The sequence below is a fragment of the Mastomys coucha genome, unplaced genomic scaffold (genome assembly GCF_008632895.1).
Source record: "Mastomys coucha isolate ucsf_1 unplaced genomic scaffold, UCSF_Mcou_1 pScaffold15, whole genome shotgun sequence".
In the NCBI taxonomy this organism is placed as follows: Eukaryota; Metazoa; Chordata; class Mammalia; order Rodentia; family Muridae; genus Mastomys; species Mastomys coucha.
In genome coordinates this window covers 36304590-36326756 of record NW_022196897.1, presented here as the reverse complement: position 1 = coordinate 36326756, position 22167 = coordinate 36304590, and the positions used below count along the sequence as shown (strand labels likewise).

General features: G+C 35.4%; 1 protein-coding gene and 1 long non-coding RNA gene across 4 annotated transcripts in view; one reads left to right on the top strand and one right to left on the bottom strand.

The window, feature by feature from the left end:
* Window positions 1-22167, bottom strand: part of Mbd5 (methyl-CpG binding domain protein 5) — a 367270-nt gene that overhangs the window by 254885 nt on the left and 90218 nt on the right. The gene's annotated exons all lie outside the window — the stretch shown is intronic.
* Window positions 15867-19713, top strand: LOC116090149. Its single transcript, XR_004118586.1, has 2 exons — window positions 15867-16078; window positions 19308-19713. It is a non-coding gene; the product is annotated as an uncharacterized LOC116090149 (long non-coding RNA).

Genomic DNA, 22167 nt, shown 5'->3' with positions numbered 1-22167 from the left:
CTGTCCTGGAACTCATTCTGTAGACCAGGCTGGCCTTGACCTCAAGAAATCTGCCTGCCTCTGCCTCCCAAGTGCTGGGATTAAAGGCGTGCGCCACCACTGCCCAGCTGAACTACAATTCTTAAAGTCTTCTGGCTAGCTAATAAACCTTTCAATATATCTTGACTTCAGTTACTGATTCCTTTGAAAAGATATTTTTAAAGAATAAAGCACATATACATTTACAATACATTCACTGTTTCCTTCTAAAGCCATCATGTAGATCTTTAAATTTTCATTTTACTATCTTTTTAATACTTACCTTCAAAAATAATTTTAAAAACATTTTATAGACATTATCAAGTATTTTAATACTTACTGAATTATTAATTAATAGCTATATAATTCTGGTTTTGAGGAAGCCTAGTTAGTATAAGAGAAAAAAATAACATATGGCACATCTGAAAAACAAAGTATTATGAGTTAATAAGAGTAAAACATGTACTTGCTTGTGACCATGTGTGCATGTGCATGTGTGTAGGTCATCAAGCTATGTGTAAGCATCTCTAAGGTTGAAGACAATTTTTCCAAATGTTAGCAAAGCCAAACTTTGAAGTCAGAACAGAATATATCATATCAGGAAGGATATTTTCAGTAAAACAGTTACTATACTTGTTATATATTACACATTTTTCATGGCATTTTCTTGTAGGAAAGATGGCTAAAATTACAGTATGGAGAGTCAATCATAAAAATCATGAAAAAAACCCTTACAATAAATCCAAATTATACTGAATGAAAATAAAACCATTAACAAAGAAAATGGAATTAAATCATTTAAAAATTTTTCATGTTTTTAAAAATAAAAATTATATATTATAATAAATTCACAAAACATCACGGGGCTAGATTAAGCTAGCCACTTAAAGACTGGCCAAGTCCAAACTCTATATATCTCAATAAATTAATTTTTTAGTTTTTAATTCTTTTTATCTTATGTGTATGGGTGTTTTATGTGCATTATGTCTGTGTATCATGTGCATGCAGTGTCCTTGTGGGAAACTAGACTCACAGATGATCGTTAGTGCCGTGTGTGTGTGTGTGTGTGTGTGTGTGTGTGTGTGTGTGCGTGTGTGTGTGTGATGTAATAAAATTTTATATATAACTATCTCTATTTTGAAAATGTTTTAAACATGTTTTAACTAGTATACATATATATATTCATTATCCTATTCAAATAAGAGGCTATATCATTTATAATTTATATATTTATGAGTATATACATATATCTAATAGATTACTATCTGGAATTATCCTAAGCCCCTCTACATAGCCCAAATCAAGGTAGTTCAGTTCTACTTTAATGTTTGCTATAACCTATGTACATCCTTCCATACATTTTAAGTCAACTCTAGATGGCTAATAATACTTAGTATAATATATATAATCTATGATAGATGTCATGCTATATAGTTTAGGTAATAATGGTGTGTGGTGAGTGTCCATTTCAGAGGATTTTTTTTTTCCCCTCACAAATGTTTCCAATCTGTGATTGACTGAATTCACTGACATTGAACTCAGGACTACAGAAGTCTGACTGGCAGTATATAGTTTGCCTTTATATACTATCGATATATGTATATATCTTTCATTCATTTCTATTTTTCTTTGATATTCAAATTTAATGCAATACCAATTTCTTTGGGGGAAAATTCCATTACATGTAATATACCTTCCGGTTATAACTGAACCAGCCCTTTCAACATTATTAAATGGAAAACTTTTATGTCTTGAAATAGAGAGAATATAGTAATTATTGCATATGAAAGAGAAAAAGATTTGGAAAATGGAAGAGATTTCACATGAACACTTTTAAGGAAGAGCTTAGTGGGCAGGAGGGCACGTACACTCGTAACTTTTAAATCAGTAAGTTCTCATGGAACAAATGTATCCTTTTCATATTAAATTTTCTTTAAGAAAATGCTAGATGTTCCACAACTGTCCTCATTGAGTAGTAACATATCCTTTGCCTCATGTCACCCATTTCTCTTCAGAGTTCTTGTTTACTGAGGTTCAATCAAACTGCCTTCTCCAGATCCTCTTTTACCACTAGCGTTATATATACCTCTATACCATAGTTCGCAGCGATCTTTTTCATGTACGTATACTTTCCTTAAGACTTTATTTTAAAAGGTTAAAGCACATCTAAAATGGGTTTCTTGGCTCATTGTCTTACATATAATTAGCATGAGCCCATTTCAGATTGCAGGTGAACAATTCTAAATGAGCATCACATACTCAATTCAGAATAAACAATTCTAAAACATACCCTAATATTATCTTATTTGCTGTATAGCTTGGGCTAAGAAAATAAAAACTATCACAAAAAACAAGTCAGAATCATTTCTGACTCCCACCCCCTTTAAGATTCTATAATTTTATTCAGTAACCAGGCTATAAACAATGTTGAATACATACTTATCTTGCTTTTACCTTCTACCTTTTGAAAAATCCCATAATGTACCCATGTCTCACTTGGATTACACAACAGCTTTCTGAGTCCTTTCACTTGCTAATATTGAAGGTTTAAAAACTACTTATAACAAAGTTCAAACTCCTCAGGTTTAAATACTTTTATAAACATTTTCACACTGCATATTTTATACCTACAAATGTGATAAATAAAAGAATTTCAAATTGCTGGAATTGCAGGTGAAAAATGGTAAAAGAGACCTTGGCAGGACAAAAAAGCTGAGTATCATTGGCTCTCATTAAAATATACCTGTTTTCACTGTCTAGTTAATCTGGCCATTTTGGTCATTTTTGATTCATACTGTTAAATAGCCTTTCTTATCTTCATGCCATATATATTGTAAGAAAGTTACAGGGAAAAGTAAAATAAACTAACACCTTTAAAAGAATGAAAACTGCTCAGAATGAACTTTGTTTTTCACTTCATACTTTATAAAGACTTTACATTTACCACTTTAAACATAATTATGGTCTATCATTACTTTTACTTCAAGATCACGTCATTTCTGCTTTTGTTTTGTTCACTTCTTGTTTTTGATTTTGAGACGGGTTTTGCAGAGGAATTTTAATCCAGTAGCATGGCTGCTTGGGTAAAGGAGTACATCCAAAGACCTTCCAGGACTATGTGATATGGCTGGAATGCAGACTCACTCTAGATTATACTATGATCTTGCTAGAACACAAAACATCATTAGTACAGAGCTTTACTACCTCTGGTTGAGCTATATACATACCCTTAGCACACACCTTTAATTTTTAACAATGAAGGTAAGGTTAGTTTGCAGAAGGAAGCAGCCATGTTTGAAGGTCTAATTGAGGAGTAGACAAAATGATCAATCAGAGTTGATTTGACAGAATGAGTCAGAGATAGAATATAAGAAGAGTAGATGAAGAGAGGCTTCAGTAGATGAAGAGAGATGAACAGTAGATTAAGAGCAGTGAGAAAAAAATGTGTGGCATGGTGTGTGGTTATTTTTGTAAGTGTATGGCAGTAGAGGCAGGACAGGTTGCAGAGAAAACAAGCTAGTCCCAGATGAGGACAGAAGTAGCCAGAGAATGAGAAGGAGCCAGAAGGGTAAAACATATTGCTAAAGTTAGTATGAAACCAGATGGCAATTCAGTCAGAAGCTGAGAAAAGTCAGATTGAGTCAGTCAGCTTGGAACACTAGACTGTATAGAGGCAAGAAGCTAAGAAATACACTCAGTTTGCATACAGCTCTCATTTCATCTCTTCCTCTGAGGAAATGAAAGCAACATTTATAGGGTTTTTCTGTGTAGCCCTGGCTGTCTTGCAACTCTGTGTAGACCAGGCTGCTTCTGTCTTATGAGGATTAAAGGTCACCAGAGTCCTGTTTAGAATGAGTTTGTCTATACAAAGAACTGCTGACTTCATTAAGGCAATGAAGAAAAAAGGTAAAAAAAAAAAAATCATTCCTGTATTTTTAAGAAAATGAAAGCTTAGATAAATGATGTTCTGAGTAACTCAAATGTCAAAGAAAATTTTAAAAGGTACCTTTTGGGGGAAGATATTAATTATTAAACTCATACATATGTGTATTTTCCTATGGCAAAGAGCAATTTTCTTTGATAATTAGTCTATCCATGAATAGTAACTTATATTGTCATATAATTTTTATATATTTTCATACAATTGATACTCTCATTTTTATATTGATATTTTAATACAAGCTGTTTCCTTCCTGCCAAAATTTCTTTACTCACATATAATTTTTGCATTGGGTAATTAGAAAAATATATTGAAAGTCAAAAACTAGTGAGGATTTGAAGAGAGGAGTAGGGAGACTTGATACAAGAAAGAGTTTCAAGGTAACTATTTTCTATGTTCTGAATCTTTATACTATTTTACTTCAGAATTAGGAGTTATATTCAAATGGATTTTCATACAAAATTTTAGTACCTATTAAAAATGAGTTTAAGTCTAGAGTTTTCAAACAACACAACAGTGAGTGTTCTTCCATAATGTAAGGAATCTGACATGTTAACATTGGAGTTCTCCTAGTGACTTTAAATAATTTCAATTTAAAGTTTTTCTCATTTATGTCTAAATCATAACAAGGAGTAAGAAAATCATAATATTTTTATTCCTTCAATTTATAATTGAAGTAATTTTCAGGAAGCAATATGATTTACTAATAATGATAGAATGGCCTATAGAAAAGTAGCATTACCACTGATAAGACAGCCATAAGTAATCTGGACCCTGGAAGCAAGCATATTGCTTTTCTTTGCTACTCACTAGGGTTTTCTAAGTAAAAAGTCTGGGTAGTTGTAAGAGCATAATCTATGAATGAATGAAGCTGTGTGAGGGTAATGCTCACTGTATGTGAAAAAAATGTCAAGAGAACAGAACAAGAGTCCTATGATCTCAGCTCTCTCAGTACAAAATTATTCTTGGAATGAACTTTTGTGCCCCTCCCAGACGTAGTATATAGTAGTGAGTTCACATTTGATTATTTAATACAACTCCTGCTGGTTTTTTTGTTTATATGCCTCTATTAAAAAAAAAAGACCCATGTTTTTGCCAAGTGTGGTTTGTCCTTGTGATTATACAATTTACTGAAGTGATTCTTCTTAAGCATCAGAGAATAAGTTGTTTGATGCTAAGAATAAAGCTGGCTATTGTGTGAGAATTAGCCTAATTCATTTTAGGCCCAGCTCTCCTAGCTTCATGTCACCAACTGGAGTAGTAACAGGTAAGTATGGGGAAAAGCCAGGAGATGTGTTTACCAAAGTTTTAAGGCTTAAAAAATAAAAAGTCTTCTAAGAGGAAATATTCCTAAAAAACTGAAGTCATTGTAGAAAACAGCAAACTATAAATAAACAAAACTAAGTTAACACTTCCCCCAAACTGTATTTTTCTCCTCCTCCCCCTTCCTCCTTCTTGCTGCTGCTTCTCCCTTTTTTTTTTTGTTTTTTTTGTTTTTTTGTTTTAACATCTGGCTGCAGTTTTCTTAAAATTTATTACTCTAACCTTATATGCTTAGGTCAGTGGGGTTTTTCTTTCTTTTTTTTAAAAATTCTTTTATTTATTTACATTCCTGTCATTGTCTCCCACCCAGTCCCCCCCACACCCCAATAGGGTTTCACCATGGCTGTGCTATATGTCACAGAGTTCTGCCTGCCTCTGTCTCTCAAGTGCTGGGACTCATTGTGTGCCACCAATAACCAGATATTTTTCATCTTAAAAAAATCATATCAAAATGGTAAGTATAACATTCACTAACTTTTCTAAAAATTACTTCCTAAAATAGTTAACAAATTTTGTACTAAATGTTTTCTACTTGTGGCAAAGTGAACATTGTCACAGAGCTTCAACACAGTACACAATAAGTATGAAAGAAGATGACATGAAATTCTTTGAAAATTATAGTTTTCAAAGTTTAGTTTTTAGTACTTCATAAAGTTTGTAGTACTTCATAAAAATAGTTTTAAGTGCTACTTCTTTTAAAAACATGTAGTTTTCAATGTTTGTTATCTTTGTGTACTTTGCCATTCACTTAAATTTGTTTCTCATTATATTCTATTTATGGCTTGTCAGTTTGTATTGCTGAATTTGGAAAAAACAACTTTCAATCTAGGTTCAGAAATCCTAAGAAACCCAAGTTCTGCCACCAGCTGTCAATCTCAGTCATCCATTAAGGAACTAGATCTACGTGATGGCCTATTAGACCAGATTACTTCAGCATGTAGAAAGTTGTCCTATTCTTACTATTATATAGTTTCTTTGGTAGTTTGTTTCTAATTACAGTTGAAAGCTTACTTCTCTCGTCATACAGACCCTTACCTTTTGAGTTACAGTTGGGGTTCAGATAGACTTAGGATCTATGCTTCTTTTTTTACTTTTATAATCGGTCAATGCCCTAGAACTGTTTCCTTTTTACTTACAGAATATGAAAAGTAAGTTGTTCTTTATCCACTGGGAATTTTGCTTTATGGAAATCATTCTTTGTTGTTGTTGTTGTTGTTGTTGGTTTTGTTTTTGTTTTTTGGAGGCAGGGTTTCTCTGTGTTGTCCTGGCTGTCCTGGAACTCACTCTGTAGACCAGGCTGGCCTCGAACTCAGAAATCCGCCTGCCTCTGCCTCTCAAATGCTGGGATTAAAGATATGCGCCACCACCACCTGGCTTAATCATTCTTGTTTTTAAGCATCCGATCTCACAATTGAACTGGTGATATTTTTTGGCATTTACTACTACCCCTTAAGCAATCTAAGTGTTAATATGGATGACAAACACTTGTAAACTCATGCATCACTCATGCATCACTGAGAAACTGAATCCATAAAGATCCTCAATTCAAGCTATATTTGGTCTAAGAAGTAGGATGCTATCAAAAAAAGGAAATAAAATAGATAAGTAGTTAACATCCAGTTTTGCCTCATTATGTGTATAGAAAAACCATTTGTTAATTTTCCTTTCAGAAAATTGTTAGTGACTTAAGTGTTCCTTATTCTGATATTATCATGGAGCATGATAATATTAATTTTGAAGTCTGTTTTGAATATGAGGCAAAGAGAATTTCAGCAATCTTCTGAGGCTTTCCGATAAAAATCTAACTGAATTAAAAACTAATTTCTACAAAATACTGAGTCTCCATAAGAGGTTTAGATATTTTTTAGCATGCAAAAGCTGTGCTGACCATTCTAAATAAATTTTACTGATAAAGCAACACTCAGGATCTTCTGTATATTAATTAAGATGAAGCTTAAATTATTTTTCAAGCCTTTATCCAAGAGTAGTCTATATTCTTACACCCAATTCAAGGTTAAAAATTCAGTAATTGAAAGCAATGTGTCAAGGGTCTGAAGTGATGGCTCAGTGCTTAAGGGTACTTGGTGCTCTTGCAGAGATTATAAGTATGGTTTCCAGCATCCACAGAAGTGGCTCATAACCCCTACCCCTACCAGGGGACATGATTCCCTCCTTCTGGCCTGTGTGAACACCTGCATACATATGGTGTACATATATACAGGCACACACATACACACCCAATAATAACATTTAATAATAACGGACACCCATCATCAATCAATCCCTTTTCTCCATGACTAAACCTGTTCCCATCTATTCAATAATTTAAGATACTGTTTTTATATAAATATTTACTTATGTGGATATTTCATTAAGAATTGTATAATATCAGGACTTGGGAGATTGCTTAGCAGTTAAGAGCACTTGCTACTGCTCTTCCTGAGGACCCACTTCGAGGAATCAAAATCATTTGTAACTGCATTTCCCCAGGATCCAATGACTGCTCTTGATATTCATGGGCAATGTACACATGTGATGCACAGACACACATACAAGCAGAACCCTGTACATATAAAAGAAAAGAAAAAAACTTTTAAAAAAAGAATCATATAATCTGTGGTATTTTGGGTCTAACTCATTTCACTTAATTTTTGGAGGTTAATCTGTGTCGTAACATGTGTCTTCACTTCATTACTTTCACTGACAATATTCCAATTTTGCACAGTAGTATTTGATTCATGTAATAATTTGTTGAAATTTAGGCTTTTGCCATTGTCGTCACTGTCGTCATCATCATTGTTGTCTTCGTCATCATCATCATCATCATTACCATCACCACCACCAAAAACATCATCATCATCATCATCATCATCATCATCATCATCAATACCAAATAATGCTTCTATAAATGGTATGTATAAGATTCTCTTTGTGAAAAATTGTTTTGCTTTCTAAGAGATAACTACTCAGCAGTACAATTATTAAGTAACACTTTTTTGAGAAGCTATATTCCTAACACTTACATTTGAGAATTCCAGGTCCTCTACATCTTCATGAACAGTTGTTATTATCTTATAATTGTAAAGACGTTAGTGACCATGAAACTGTGTTATGGTTGTAATTGACATTCTTCTACCAATGTTGACTGTGCTTCTTTGCTGTTTTAAAAAACTTCTATAGAGGGGTTGAAAAGATAGCTGAACAATTAAGAGCACTTGCTGTTAAGAACCTGAGTTAGTTTCCTAGCTCATACCACTTACAATTCCAGCTTCAGGAAATCCAATACTCTTTCCTGCCTCTGCCACACACACACACACACACACACACACACACACACACACACACACACCCTCTTATATAAAAACTTGGTTGTAAATTTAATTATTTAAAACCTTTTCCAACTTTTTGGTTAGGATAGTTATTATTCCTTTGTAGGAACTGTTTGTAAATGCTAACTAAAACTGTATCAGGTATTCAATTTCTCAAATGTGTGTCTTTTGGGTTTCATTATGGTATCATGATGTATAAATTATAGCTTTTAGAATTAGCTGGAGAATTATCACTTTCAAATGTTAATTGCTATGCTATCCATGATAGGTAACTGCTAGTGAAACAACTTTTAAACAATTGGAAAAAATACATGTTAAATACCAAATGAGTTGGCCAGGTAAACAGATGCCTAGATGCCAGCTGAAAACACAGTCAATAACAGTCAGGACAGTATGTCTCCACTGGACCTCAGCAACCCTATCTCAACAGGCCCTAAATATTCCAACACAGCTGAAGACCCCTCCGACCACCAAAAAAAAAAAAACCCTTAAAATAACCTGTATGAATATAATAGAGATCCTAAAGATCAAATAAATTCTTTAAAGAAAATCAGGAAAACAAGCAAATCTTGTGAGGAAATGAATTAATACAAAAAGAAATCCAGGAAAACATATAAAAACAGTGCAAGGACATGAATAAAACTGTTCGAGACCTGAAGATGGAAGTAGATTAAATAAAGTCTAAACTGAAGAAAATCCAAAAGTGAAGATTTTAGGAATTCCAACAGGAACTACAGAGACAAGGATCATTAAGAGAATATAAGAGATGGGCATGAGAGTATTGAAGATACTATTAAGAAACAAACAAGCAAACAAACAAAATGGATACATTAGTCAAAGAAAATATTAAATCTAAAAAGCTCCTGATAAAAAAATCCAAGAACTCTGTGACAGTATGAGAAGACTAAATCTAAAAATAAAAGGAATAGAAGAATTTCAGCTCAAAGGTCCAGAAAATATTTTCAACAAAATCATAAACGAAAATTTTCATAATCTAAAGGAGATGCCTACAAAGGTTTATGAAGCACAGAGAACACCAAATAGATTGGACCAGCAAACAAGTCCCTTGCCCAGGAACTAGAAAATATCATCCTGAGTGAGTTAACCCAGTCACAAAAGAACACACATAGTATGTACTCACTGAGAAGTGGATATTGGGCAAAAAGTTTGGAAAACCTACAATACAATTCACAGACCATATGAAGCTCAAAAGGTGGGAAACCCAAAGTGCTGATGCTTCAATCCTACTTAGAAGGAGGAACAAAATAAGTACAGGAGGTAGAGGGTGGGAGGGACTTGGGAGTAAGAGTGGAAGAGGAGGGGAAAAGGGTGAGGCAGGATCAGGTATGGGAGAAGAAGGGGGAGATGTATAGAGGGTCAGGAAATTGAACAGAGGTCTGTAGCAATGGAGGATGAGGAACTGGTGGTAGCCACCAGAAAGTTCCAGAAACCAGGAAAGCAAGAGGCTCCCAGGACTCAACAGGGATGACATCAACTGAAATACCAAACAAAGGGGAGAGAGAATCTGTAGAGACTATATTCAGAGGTTAGCATGGTCCCGATTGAAGGATGGGGCTACCCACCCATGTCCAATTTTTTAACCCAGAATTGCTCATGTCTAAAGAAAACATAGGGACAAAGAGTGGAGACACGGAAGGAAAGGCCATCCAGAGACTGCCCCACCTGGAGATCCATTCCATACGCAGCCACCAAACCCACACACTACTGTGGATGCCAAGAAGTGCTTGCTGACACGAGCCTGATATAGCTGTCTCCTGAGAGGCTCTGCCAGACCCTGACAAATACAGATGCAGATGCTTGCAGCCAACCACTGACTGTGCACTGGACCCCAATAGAGGAGTTAGGGGAAGGACTGAAGGAGCTGAAGGGGTTTGCAACCCCATAAGAAGAACATCAATACCAATCAAACAGATGGCCCAGAGCTCCCAGGGAAGAAACCATCAACTAAAGAGTACACATGGAAGGACCCATGGCTCCAACCCTATATGTAGCAGAGGATGGCTTTATCTGGCATCAAATGGGAGAGCAGGCCCTTGGTTCTGTGAAGGCTTTAGTGTAGAGGAATGCTAGGGAGGTGAGGTGGGAGTGGGTGGGTGGGTAGGGGAGCACCATCAAAGAAGCAGGGGAAAGGAGATGGGATAGGGGCTTTGTGGAGGCAAAATGAGGAAATGGAGTAACATTTGAAATGTAAATAAAATATTCAATAAAAAAAAGAAGTTAAAAAAACAAAATTAATCAAAACACTAAGAGACAGAACAGCAACAAAGGAATATTAAAAGCTGCAAAGGAAAAAGGCCAAATAACATATAAAGGAAGATCTACTGGAATTATACCTGACTTCTGAAAGGAGACACTAAAAGCCAGAAGGTGATGGACACATGTACTACAAAATTGTAAGATACTACAGATCCTAGCTTAAGCTATTATTATATTCCGGAAAACTTTCAAAACATTCAGCAATAAAATCCTAAGTTAAGCAATAATTGTGTAAAAATTCTGCTTTACAGAAGGTGCTAGAACAGTGGTTCTCAACCTTTTTAATGTTATGGCTCTTTAGTAGACTTCCTCAGGTTGTAATGACCTCCACCTATAAACTTGTTCTTGTTGCTACTTTATAACTGTAATTTTCCTACTGTTATGCATCATATTGTAAATATCTGCGATACAGGATGATTTTAGGTGATCCATGTGAAAGGTTCATTTGATTGCTGACCACAAAGGAATAGAGACCAATGGCTAAAAAACACTGTGCTAGAAGAAAAAAAATTAACATAAAAGGTTAACTACAACCATGGAAACACAGGAGACACAATAGTCTCAGATCAGCAAATTTAAAGGAAGGAAGCATGAACACAAAACACCACCAACAACAATAAAATAGCAGAAATCAGCTATCATTGGTGATTGTTATCTCTCAATGCCAATGGTCTCAATCCCCAATAAAAAGATGCAAACTAATAGAATGGATGTGAAAACATAACCCATGCTTCTGTTGCAACACAAAATCACATTTCAACATCAAGGTTAGACATTACCTCAAAATAAAAGTTTGGAAAAAGATATTCCAAGTAAAGAAACCCAAGAAAGAAGGTAGAGTAATCATTTTAATGCCTAACAAAACAGACTTCAAACCAAAACTAATCAAAAGAGAAAAGAAAGTATATTAGATACTCATCAAAGGTAAAACCCACCAAGATGACATTTCAAGTCTTAACATCTATGTCTCAAACACAAGGACACCCAAATTTGTAAATCAAACCTAAACAAAATATTACTACTACTGGTTAAATCACATATTGATTCATTCTACTGAATGAAAAAAATGGCTTAAGATAGAATAAAAAAGAAATTAAAGAGGTTCTATAACTGGAGAAAAATGAATACATAACATACCTAAACATACGGGACACAATGAAGGCAGTTCAAAGAAGCAAGTTCATAGTACTAAGTGTCTACATAAACAAAACAAAAGAAAACAAAAGAAAAAAACTCAAGAGAGAGAGATCTCATACCAGCAAACTTCACAGCACGCCTGAAAGCTCTAGAGGAAAAAAGGAGAAATCACACCTAAAAGGAGTTAGACTGTAAGAAATAATCAAACTCAGGATTGAAATCAATAAAACAGAAATAAAAAGAACAATCCAAGAACTTAATAAAACAAAGAGTTGCTTCTTTGAGAAAAATCAATAATGTAGATAAGTTCTCATCCAAATTAACTAAAAGGGAAATAAAGAATACTCAAATTAACAAAAGCAGAAATGAAAAAGGGTCATAACAAAAGTCACCAAGGAAATTTAGAGAATCCTAAAGACATACCTTAAAAATCTGTACTTCGCTAAATTAGAAAATATAAATATAAAATTTCCTCAATTGTTACCACTTACAAAGTTAAATTAAAATGAGATAAGCAATTTAAGCATCACTTACAGTAAAACAGAAGCAGTCATTAGAGGTCTCCCAAAAAAGAACAACAACAACAAATAAAAACAAAACACGCGCGCGCGCACACACACACACACACACACACACACACACACACACACACATACACACACACAAAATACATACACACTGAAAACAAAAACAAGCACCCCCTAGCCACAGGGACAAATGGTTACTTTATAGCATAGAATTCTAATAAACATTCAAGGAAAAATTAATGCAATACTCCACAAATAATACCATAAAATAGAAACAGGAAATATTGCCTAATTCATTTTATGAGGTCACAGTTACACTGATACAAAACTTCATAAAGATCCAAGAAAGAAAGAAAATTAGAGACCAATTTTCCTTATAAACATAGATGCAAAAATACTTAATAAAATACTTAACACAGCAAATCCAAGACCACATCAAAAAGATCATCTATGATGATCAAGCAGATTTCATTTCAGAGAGGATGTTCAATATATGAACATCAATAAAGGTAATTCAGTGTATAAACAAACTTAAAAAAATCATGAGATCATTTCATTTGATGCAGAAAAGGTCTTTAACAAAATACAGTATCCCTTCATGATAATAGTCTTACACAGATCAGTGGTACAAGCAACATACCTAAACAAAATAAAGGCCATAGTTGATAGCAAGCTTATAGTCAACATCAACTTAAAGAGAAATTTAATGCAATTTCATTAAAATCAGTTTACTCTCCTCATACTTAATTACTTTACTACTTGAAGTCTTTGCTAGAAGTATAAGATAACTGAAGGAGATCAGAGGCAGACAAATGGAAATGGAAGAAGTGAAAGAATTGTTTGTTATCTGCAGTTGATATGATAATATATAAAAGTGACCCTAAAAATTCCACTACATAAACAAACAAACAAACAAAACCACAATATTATCTCATTTGATGCAGAAAAGGCATTTGACAAAAGATGAATTTTTACAGTTTATAAACAGTAGCAATATAGTTGGATACAAAAATCAACTTACAAAAGTAGCCCTCTGACCCATAGGAAGACCAGCAGTCTCAACTAATCCAGACCCCTGCGATCTCTCAGACACTGAGCCACCAACCAAGAAGCATACACCAGCTGATATGACGCCCCCAACACATATACAGCAGAGGACAGCCTGGTATGGCCTCAGTGGGGGAAGATGCACCTAACCCTGGAGAAACTTTAGACCCTAGTGGGTGTGAAGATCTTGGCAGGGAAAAATCCTCTTGGAGACAGGGGTGAGGAAAAATGGGATGAGGATCTGTGGGAGGGTGGGCAATGAGGGGGGCAATGACTGAATTGTAAAAATTAAAATAAAAAAATATGATACATATATTCTAACATGTAAAATAATACTTTATTTGTTGTTTTATTTCTTAAAAACATAGTAGCTTTCATGTATACAAATGACAACAGAGAATGAGAAAGAAATCAGAGAAATAACTTTCACAATAGCCTCAAAGAGTACAAAATATCTTGAGATAACTAAGAAGCAAGTGACCTGTTCAATAAAAACTAAGTCTCTGAAGAAAAAAACTGAAGAAAATATTAGTAGTAAAGATACTCCATGTGAATAGATCAATAGGATTAATGTAGTAAAAATGGCTAGTCTACCAGAAACATCTAAAGAGACAAGGTGATCCACCAAAATTCCTACACAACTCTTCCCAGTCCTCAAAGGACAGTTCTCAGCTTTATATGGAAACATAAAAAACCCAAGATACCTAAAGTAATTCTGAACAATAAAGAACTGATGTAGGTCTCACCATTCCTCATTTCAAGTTGTATTGCAAAACTGTAGTAATAAAACCACCGTGGTATTGGCATAAAAAAAGACACGTTGATCGCTGAAATTAAACTGAAGACTCAGACATAACCCTACACACTTATGGACATTTGAATTTTTTTTTTTTAATAAAAAGCCAGAAATACACACTGAAAAACTATAGCGTCTTCAACAATTGTGCTGGTCAAAGTGGATGCTGAACGTAGAAGAATGTAAACATATTCACATTCTTCACCCTGTATAGAACTCATTCCAAAATAGACCTCAAGATAAAACCAGATAATGAGAACATGATAGAAAAGAAAGTGGGGGATAACCTTGAACTCAGTACCACAGGATACGACTTTCTGAACAGAACACTATTAGCACAGGAACTAAGATCAACAATTAATAAATGGAGCCTCATGAAAACGAAACACTTTTGTTAGAAAAGGACACTGTCATTCAGACAAAAGGGAAGCCTAGGAAATAGGATTTGGTTTTTTAACCAATTCCACATCTGAGAGGACTAGTAACAAAAATATATAAAGAATTTAAGAAACAATTACAAAAATGGTACAGATCTAAACAGAATTCTTAATAGAGGAAACTCAAATGCTGAGAAAACACTTTAAGACATGTTCAACATCCTTAGCCATCAGGGAAATGTAAATTAAACATGGGGTTAAGGAAAGGAATGTGGAAAGAGGCAGGTAGAATTGAGTGGGGGCATGGAAAACTAGTGTAGTAGAAACTTCCTAAAATATATAATGGCAATCCTGATGAAATTTCCAATGAGAGAGATAGAAGCCCATTTGACCACATCTTGTTACCAAATGAAGTTCCCAGTACCAAGATTGTGTTATATCCAATTGAGTTGTTGGCCAAAGGGGCCTCACACAAAGCCGCAAACAACTTAGGCTGTTGTCTACAAACTGACAGCAACCACCCACTGTTGAAGACAACACTCACATAATTCACTGACTCTGGAGAGGTACAGCTGGTGCCTATAAGAACCATTACACCTGTATTCTAGTGCTTTTGGTACAGGAAAGGTATTTTGAAGGCTACCAACAGAGAAGCATCAATACCAAACTACCCATATACCCTTTGATCTACAATCTCTGCTGTCTACAAAACATGCTAGAGCAATGGAAGCATGAAGCTTGTGGGAGTAACCCACCAATGTCATTTGACGTAAGGCCCACTTCATGAGGCAGAACCCACACCCAACACTGCCCAAATGAGCAAAAACCAAAGACTAGATAGACTAGAGACCTAGAATAAAACTCTAAACTACTGGTCTTTTTTTTTTTTATTAACAGTAAAAATGAAACAAAGTGATATTCTGCTACACTCATAGATCCATGCTTAATTCAACCATTCTCTGGAGGATTCCCCTCCCAGCTGATGGGAACCAATATAGAGACCTACCTCATTTTACACACATGTCCCCCGCCCCCACATAGACATACAGGGAGGGGGAGTCAGAGCGGGGGAGAACAGACCAACTGACTGACTTTGGAACACACAGTTCTAAATGTGATGTCTCCATCAATTTTCTCCCCTCAAAGCTAAGGGATCATTGAGGAAGAGAAGGTGGTAGGAGTGTGGGAGCCAAAGGGGAACATCAGGAGACAGCAAAGGCCATAAGAACTTACGGATACTGAACCACTTAGCCCAGAGCCTACATTGGTCTGCATCAGGTCCTCTGTGTATATATTATGACTTTGAGGTTAGTACTTTTATGTTAAGTATTTGAATAAGTGAGTCTCTGATTCTTATGCCTTGTCTTGGGCTCTTTTCCTCCTTTGGATTAACCCTGTGAAACTTTGATGTCAAGGTTGGTGTCTTGTATGTTATATTTTCTTTTCAAAAATTAAATGGGAAGAGATTTAAGACAAGGACAAAAAAAATAAATAAATCTTTAAGGAGAAGGAAAAAATATACATTAAATTCACATTTGCTAGAATACTGCATTAGCCTTACAATTAAATATGTTTGCTTATAACAGATATCTTTAGGATACATCTACTTGTGTTTATTTTTCTGCATATTCTGTCAAAATTTCAGGATCAATTTGAGATTTAGCCTTTCCTAAGGAATAATGTGTTTATATTTTCTGTAAAGTGGGTACAACTGAAGAATTACTAAAATACCAAATAAACTGAAAAAATTCTCTCTAAATTTACCCGTCAGCCACCAAGAAAGCTTAGAATAATAAATATGAGATTAATAAAGACTGTAATACTTGATGCTAAGTCAAACATTTTAAGGCTTTTTAAATTTTAAACAACATGAAATATTTGCTAAATCAGAAGCTTGAGAATTGAGTTACCTATAGTGCTGAACCCAGAAAGCATTACCCACTTAATATAATAAGCATGACCACATAAAATGATAATGGGAATACTGAACACACACAGTTTATTGTATTCTAAATGCTCCAAAGATATTAATCATGACAAGCAATCTTTAAATAGCACCACTGTAATAGCCAGCTGATAAATCAAGTAATCTGCTCAAAAGTATCTGAGTCAAAAGGTAACTTCTAATAGCAGGTGTCCATAGACTAAGAGCTGTGCTTAGCGGCAGTTCCTTACTCCTAGTCTGGTTCTTTCCCCATGGGAAACATAGGAGAAATTGCCTGTAAAACTTTGGGCTTGTTGAGGAAATAAAACTCTCTAAAAAGCTATAGTCCCAATTTTTCTAACTGAAATATACAGTCTGCATATTCCCTGCTTCTTCAGGCTACAAAGTCTTAGGTTAAGGATTCAAAGTGGTCTAGAATTAATAGAATTTTATAATACTGTATGTTCTTCAGCATTTGAAGAAAATACATTCTCTTCAAAATTCTACTTTAATTACAATTATCAAAATATCTTCAAATATCAAGTACAAAGTAAGAGGCACAAACCAGTAAAAAATAAATTTTTATAAAATATAGAATATTATGTATATAATAATAAAATTTGAAAAGTCTATGCCTAAGGCATTAGCATTAGTGATTATACTCTATACATATAGGATGACTAATATGTTTCAACATGAGTCCTAGTAGTCTATAAGAACATGACTGCTAACATGAAAATCACCATTCTATAATCACAGATAAACCTTAAAGCAAAAGAACAAAATCTAATGAATACCATCAGAAATTAGCTACTACAGTAGAACTGAAAGTTAGTAATAAAATCACAATGAAGACATAATAGATCACACCAAAAACGCCTTTTGAACTCAAACCCATGTAAAACAATATGAAGAGATCTTGCATATGCCTGAATGAGAATTCAAGGACGAGAAGGAAGCAAACAACAATGGCATCATTTTTATATCCTTTAAAAAAAATCCTTGAATTCAAACATTCAAGAATCTCAATGAGTCTCAAAGCACAATAAATGAAAAGACTATCTTATGTTCCTATAATAAAACTAAAGAGAATGAAAGTAAAGACAAACTCTTAAAAGTAAACATTACTATTCACTATGTTGGCAGTACAGACTGGTGTGTTTGGTCACTATGAAAGTCAGTTTGGAGGTTCTTTCAAAAGCTAGAAAGAGAGCCGCCATATGACAGAACTATTTCATTCTTTGGCATGAGTCCAAAGGACATGAATGATATCCTACTACTGAGATACTTGCTTAGTCAGGTTTACTTCTGCGCTATTCACAATATTTAATGAAGGTAAGCATATCAAATGTTCACAAAGTAGTGAACTTGTTGATAATGAAAATGAAGTACATAAGCCCAAAAGAATTGTATTTACTTTTAAAGAAAATGAGATCATAAATTTTTTTGGAAAACAAAAAGAATCAGAAAATATACTATATAAAATAAGCTATAACCAAAAAGAACATATGTCACATTCTCAATTATGTACAAATTCAAAATATGAACCTTTAGGTTTCAATGTAACCTTGCGGTCTGGTTACTTTCCTATTGCTGTGATAAGACACCATGATCAAGGCAACAGCATACAAACACATTTATTAGGGCTTACAATTTCAGCAGGTTATCATCCATGACTACCATAATAAGGAAGTATGGCAGCAGGCAGTGTTAGAGTAGCTGAGAGCATACATACTGATCTACAAGTAGGAGGCAGAGAGAAAGAGAGCTAACTTGGAATGGCATGGGCTTTTGAAACCTCAAAGCCTGCCTCTAGTGAAGCACCTTTTCCAAAAAAACCACATCTCCTAATCCTTCCCATACAATTCCACAAAGTAGGGACCAAGCATTCAAATATATGGTCTATGAGGCCATTCTCATTCAAACCACTACATTCAAGCAACCCTAGAATCCAGGAGAGTAGGAAGGTACCATTAGGTGAAGGGTAGAAGGAGTGCAAGAAGAGTCACAAAGGACAAAGGTGCTATTAAGGAGAAAAGGGAACAGTGGGTGGGCAAACCTAATTGGGGAACAGTTAATATAGGGGAAGAGATATAACACTAAGGGATTTTAAAAAAGCCACTGCAAACCTATTATTTTATAAGCCTATTTAAAAATATATATATATATATTTACACAAACACACACATCTATACACACATATCCACACACATACACATGTATACAATTTTAGGAGTTATTCTGTACTTCTTGAGTCAGACTAACAACAACAACAAGCAAATTGTTGGTTAGAAGGCTTAAGTGAGTCTTGAAAAATGCAGGTTCTTGCCAGTACTCTTGTCTGCTTGGTAGAACATGAAGGCAAGCCCTATTGCTGAAGACAAAACACAATTTGGTAACAGGGCTAGAAGAAATCAAGCTGGTAGTGCCCTGGAAGCTTCCTATATCAAGAGTTGGCCTCAGCGTCGCCTGCTAGCTACATAAGCCACCAAGGGAGAACAGAAACTAATAGTCGTACCCAGCTGTAAAGTCTGTTGTATTAGTTAATTTCCTGTTGCAATCATTAGACATGTGCAACTAATAACAAGATTTATTCGGGTTTATTTTTCCAGAGGTAGAGTCCATCATCATCAGGATAGGGAAGCTTGGCAGCAAGAAGGTATGAAGGTTGGAGCAGCAAGATGAGAACTCATCTCTTAGGACATAAAAAGGAAGCAGAAAACAAACCGTATGTCCTAAGGCTTCTGAAACCTCAAAGCTTCGAAGTGACAAACACTCTCTAGGAAGGTCAAATCTCCTAAACCTAAATATTTAAATATGTCTACCAACCAGAGACCAAGTATTGACATGCAAAGACTTTGGGGATACCTCATTTAAACCAGATCAATTACCTACAACAATGATTGACATAATGATGTATCTGCAATGACTCAGTAGTTGGATTTTTATCCTGGAAGTAACCAATAGCTGTCTAATTGGACCTAATGCCCATGCAATAACTATAAACCTAATCAAGAACTTGTGGCATGTATGTTCATAATTCATACAGGAGAACCTACTACTATCATTTTGAGAAGTTAAAATAACTTATAAGCATCTTTAAAATACTTATTCTTATGCCTATTAGTAACTGGAGCTCTATGCATCAAAGTTTCCTTTTGAGGCTCTCAGACAGAGATCCATAGCTGCTCACAATTCAGCAACCATAAGATGCTTAGACTACATACAACATGTATAATCTATCACTTAAGGGTAAGGCTCAGAACACTGTGGTATAGGAGACAAAGATTCTATGATCCTGAGGACAAAGATCAGTGCTGAAAGATAGTATCTTCTTAATAGAATGGGGATGTTGCACCCATAAACTCTTTTTTTAAAATTATTTTCATTAGATACTTTCTTTATTTACATGTCAAATGATATCTCCTTTCCCAGTTTTCCCTCTGAAAAAAAAAATGAAATAAAATAAAATAAAAAAAACAAAAACAAACAAAGCCCTGTTCCCTCCCCCTCCCCTGCTCACCAACCCACCCTGTACTGCTTTCTGGCCCTGCCATTCCCCTACACCAGGGAATAGAACCTTCACAGGACCAAGGGCCTCTCCTCCCATTGATGACCAACTAGGCCATCCTCTGCTACATATGGAGCTGGAGCCATGATTCCCATCTTGTGTATTCTTTTGTTGGTGGTTTGGTCCCTGGGAGCTCTGAGGATACTAGGTAGTTCATATTGCTGTTCGTCCTAAGGGGCTGCAAACCCTTCAGCTCTATGGGTCCTTTTTCTAGCTCATTCAATGGGGACCCTGTGCTCAGTTCAATGGATGGCTATGAGCCTCTACTTCTGTATTAGTCAGGCACTGTCAGAGCCTCTCAGGAGACAGCTATATCAGGCTCCTGTCATCCAGCACTTGCTGGCATCCACAATAGTGTCTGGATTTGATGATTGAATATGGAAAGGATTCCCAGGTGGAGCAGACTCTGGATTGTCCTTCATTCAGTCTCTGCTCCATAGTTTGTCTCTGCAACTCCTTTCATGGGTATTTTGTTCGCCTGTTTAAGAAGGAACAAAGTATCCACACTTTGGCCTTCCTTCTTCTTGAGTTTCTTGTGGTTTGTGAATTGTACTTTGTGTATTCCGATTTTCTGGGCTAATGCCCACTTATCAGAGAGTGCATACCATGTGTGTTCTTTGTGATTGGGTTACCTCACTCAGGATGATATTATCCGGATTCATCCATTTCCCTAAGAATTTCATAAATTCATTGTTTTTAATAGCTAAGTAGTACTCTATTGTGTAGATATACCACATTTTCTGTATCCATTCATCTGGTTAGAGACATCTGCATTGTTTCTAGTTTCTGGCTATTATAAATAAGGCTGCTATGAACATGGTGGAGCATGTGTCCTTATTACATGTTGGAGCATCTTTTGGGTATGAGCCCACAAGTGGTGTAGCTGAGTCCTCTGGTAGGACTACGTACAGTTTCCTGAGGAAGCGCCAAACTGATTTCCAGAGTGGTTGTAACAGTATGCAATGCCATCAGCAATGAAGGTGTGTTCCTCTTTCTCCACAACCTAGCCAGCATCTGCTGTCACCTGAGTTTTTGATCCTAGCCATTCTGCCTGGTGTAAGGTGGAATTTCAGGGTTGTTTTGATTTGCATTTCCCTGATGACTAAGGATGTTGAATATTTCTTTAGGTGCTTCTCAGCCATTCAGTATATTTCCCTTGAGAATTCTTTCTTTAGCTCTGTACCCCATTTCTTTTTTTCTTTTTTACTTTCTTTTTTGGTTTTTCGAGACAGGGTTTCCCTGTATAGTCCTGGCACTCACTTTGTAGACCATGCTGGCCTTGAACTCAGAAATCCACCTGCCTTTGCCTCCCAAGTGCTGGGATTAAAGGCGTGCGCCACCACCACCTGGCTCTGTACCCCATTTTAAAATAGGGTTATTTGTTCTCTGTAGTCTAACTTCTTGAGTTATTTGTATATATAGCCCTCTATCAAATATAGGATTGGTAAAGATCTTTTCCCAATTTGTTGGTTGCCATTTTGTCCTACTGACAGTGTCTTTTGCCTTACAGAAGTTTTGTAATTTTATGAAGTCCTATTTGTCAATTCTTGATGTTAGAGCATGAACTATTGGTGTTCTATTCAGGAAATTTTCCCCTGTGCCCATGTGCTCGTGGCTCTTCCCCACTTTCTTTTCTATTAGTTTCAGTGTATCTGGTTTTATGTGGAGGTCCTTGATCCACTTGGACTTGAGCTTTGTACAAGGAGATAGAAATGGATCAATTTGCATTCTTCTACATGCTAACTGACAGTTGAGCCAGCAGCATTTGTTGAAAATGCTGTCTTTTTTCCACTTTATTGTTTTAGTTCCTTTGTCAAAGATCAAGTAAACATTGGTGTATGGGTTCATTTCTGGGTCTTCAATTCTATTCCATTGGTCAACCTGCCTGTCACTGTACCAAT